This window comes from Oryctolagus cuniculus, chromosome 8, assembly GCF_964237555.1.
Source record: "Oryctolagus cuniculus chromosome 8, mOryCun1.1, whole genome shotgun sequence".
In the NCBI taxonomy this organism is placed as follows: domain Eukaryota; kingdom Metazoa; phylum Chordata; class Mammalia; order Lagomorpha; family Leporidae; genus Oryctolagus; species Oryctolagus cuniculus.
The window spans coordinates 5,207,173-5,210,647 of NC_091439.1; the positions used below are offsets into that span (position 1 = coordinate 5,207,173).

Here is a 3,475-nt window from a genome sequence, read left to right on the forward strand (position 1 = left end):
CAATTTCAGGTCTACTTTTACTAAATACTTTCTTTTTTTTTTTTTTTTTTTTTTTTTTTTTGACAGGCAGAGTGGACAGTGAGAGAGAGAGACAGAGAGAGAAAGGTCTTCCTTTGCCGTTGGTTCACCCTCCAATGGCCGCCGCTGCAGCCGGCGCACCGCGCTGATCCTGGCAGGAGCCAGGAGCCAGGTGCTTTTTCCTGGTCTCCCATGGGGTGCAGGGCCCAAGCACCTGGGCCATCCTCCACTGCACTCCCTGGCCATAGCAGAGAGCTGGCCTGGAAGAGGGGCAACCGGGACAGAATCCGGCGCCCCAACCGGGACTAGAACCCGGTGTGCCGGCGCCGCAAGGTGGAGGATTAGCCTATTGAGCCGCGGCGCCGGCATATACTTTCTATGTCTACCTATTTTCACCTAATGTGATAATTTACAGTTAAATGTATTTTATGACCAGTATTAGGATTCATTCTTTTTGTGGCTGGAGAACATTCTATTGTTTTTATATATTGCATTTTCTTCCTCTATCCATGCACCAATCTGCACAAAAGTAGATATATACCTAATTATTGTGAATAGTGCTGGACTTGGGAGCTTATGTATCTATGGCATGTTTATTTCCTTTCATTCAAACACATGGCTGGGTATGGGACAAATGGGTCATAGATGACATCTAGTTTTAATTTTGAGGGGAACATCCTTACTGGTCTCCAAAACAACTGTACCAACTTTCAGTGTCATTAAACATGTATAGGGATTCTCGCGGCCACCGTGCGCTGGCTGCAGGAAGCCACCTCGCCTCCTCTTTTGTTGTCAGGGACCCCGCTAGGAGCGCCACTTGCCAGCCTCTCATTGCCGGCTGCAGGGCCGGGTCCTTGGAGGCTCGCCAGCCCTGCCCATGAGGGGGCTCCGCGATCATCCCGGCTCCCGCCCCGGCCTGCAGAAGCGGGCAGCTCAGCCCCTTCCTGACAGCATTGTGGAGGTGAATGCGGGAGGTGTGATTGCCTATATCAGTTCTTCCAGCTCAGCCTCTAGCCCTGCCTCCTGACACAGTGAGGGCTCTGAGGACACTTTCAAGTCCTCCTCTTCTGTTCCATCTTCTCCAAACAGCTCCAACTCGGATACCAATGGTAATCCCAAGAACGGAGAGCTCCCCAGTATTGAAAGCATCCTGAAGAATGATCAGATAGATTGCTCCATGAAAGTAAGCACGTCGGGTGCACCAGGCATAAAAGAGTCACAGTGGCGTGACAATTCAGTGGCATGGTTCTGCTGTGTAAAGTCTGTGGGGGTGTGGCGTCAGGATTCCACTATGGAGCTCATGCCTGTGAAAGATGTAAGGGTTTCTTTCAGAAAAGTATTCAGCAAAACAAGAAGTGCCTGAAGAGTGAAAACTGCTCTGTAATGAGAATGAACAGGAACAGGTGACAGCAGTGTCGCTTCAAGAAGTGCCTGTCTGTGGGAATGCTGAGAGATGCTGTTAGGTTTGGCCATATTCCTAAGTGCGAGAAACAGAGGATGCTGTTTGAAATGCAAAATGCGATGAAGACCATGATGAACAGCCAGTTCAGTGGTCACTTGCAGAAACACCGTGAATAGACGGCCTTACCAGCCCAGGAACAGCTGTGACCCAAGCCCCAGCTAGAGCAAGAAACCTGAAAAACTCTCCTCCTCCTTCTTCTGATTTTGCAAAGGAAGAAGTGGTCAGCATGGTCACCAGAGCCCACAAGGATACCTTTATGTTTAATCAGGAGCAGCGAGAAAACTCTGCTAAGGTCATGCAGCCCCACAGAGAACAGATTCCCAAGAATATGGAGCAGTATAATTTAAATCATGACCATTGTGGCAATGAGATTAGCTGTCAGTTTCCATCAGCCATCAGTATCTCAATGGACAGTACAAAGGGAGGAACATCATGCATTACCCAATGTACTGCAATTGTATTGCAAATGGACATTGTATGAACTTCTCCAATGCTTATACTCAAAGTGAATATGATAGAGTTCCAATAGATGGATTTTCTCAGAATGAGAACAAGAATAGTTACCTGTGCAACACTGGAGGAAGGATGCATCTAGTTTGTCCAGTGAGTAAGTTGCCATATGTGGATCCACATAAATCAGGGCATGAAATCTGGGAAGAATTTTCAGTGAGCTTCACACCAGCAGTGAAAGAAGTGGTGGAATTTGCAAAGCAGATTCCTGGGTTCTGAGATCTCTCTCAGCATGACCAGGTCAACCTTCTGAAGGCTGGAACTTTTGAGGTTTTAATGGTACGATGTGCATCACTATTTGATGCAAAGGAGTGTACAGTCACCTTTTTAAGTGGAAAGAAATGTCGTGTGGATGATTTACTCTCAATGGGAGCAGGGGATCTGCTGAACTCCATGTTTGACTTTAGTGAGAAGCTAAATGCCCTCCAACTTAGTGATGAAGAGATGAGTTTGTTTACAGCAGTTGTCCTTGTGTCCACAGATTGATCTGGAATAGGAAATGTCAAATCTGTGGAGACTTTGCAGGAAATCCTTATCCGTGCACTAAGGACCTTAGTAATGAAAAACTATCCAAATGTGGCCTGGATTTTTACAGAACTACCTCTAAAGTTGCCATATCTTTGATCTTTAAACAACATGCACTCTGAGGAGCTCTGGGCCTTCAAAGCGCACCCTTAAGGCCTTCGTTTATTGAAACATGAACTGATGCGAACTGTACCTTTGTGCTACAGTGCTTATTTATACACGTATGCTCTATGTGCAGATGCAAAGGACTTTCAGATGATACAAGATTGTAGACTGTCTCTGTAAACAAGCACTAGATGTGTGGATTAAGAACACTTTAGCCACGAGTAGACATTGACAGCATCTGCCCGATAGATCGATGAGCTGTGTCACACTTAAACTGGGAGAAGTTACACTGAATTATAATCACACTGAATGTTAGACTTTCATCTGCCAAAACCAAAAACCATTTTGATCTCCCTGTGGTATAAATGTATAATGCACAATCACAAATATAAGAGGACTTAGAAATTCATCCTTTATAGAAGTTCTGTTTGAGTGGTGGGTAACTTGATGTTCACCCCAAGACCATTTGGTCTGGTAATTGGAGACTTTGAGAGTTAGGAGGTTTCCATGTCTGTATTTTGCTTTGCCACTGTTGAGGCATATGGCCCTGGGCAGGTTACTTATGTACTAAAACATGTTTATAAAGCATATGTACCTCTTGGGAGATAGGCACTATGTAAATAAGGTGACATTTTTGTTTTAATTATTCATAATATTCTTTTCTAATTTCTACGCATTTCTGGGAAATCATTCAACAGTTCATACCAGTTTATTCAGGGTTCCTGCATATGTGTGGGTATCCTACTGATACACACATATTCAAAGCTTATGAGTACAGCAAGTACATAGTATATGTACATAATATGTATGTGAATATAGTTATACATAAATATATAGTCTTCACAATATTTTAAA

General features: G+C 44.4%; 1 pseudogene; it reads left to right on the forward strand.

The window, feature by feature from the left end:
• Positions 1 to 475: 475 nt before the first annotated feature.
• On the forward strand, positions 476 to 3,175 carry LOC100355749 (nuclear receptor subfamily 1 group D member 2-like; annotated as a pseudogene).
• Positions 3,176 to 3,475: the final 300 nt, after the last annotated feature.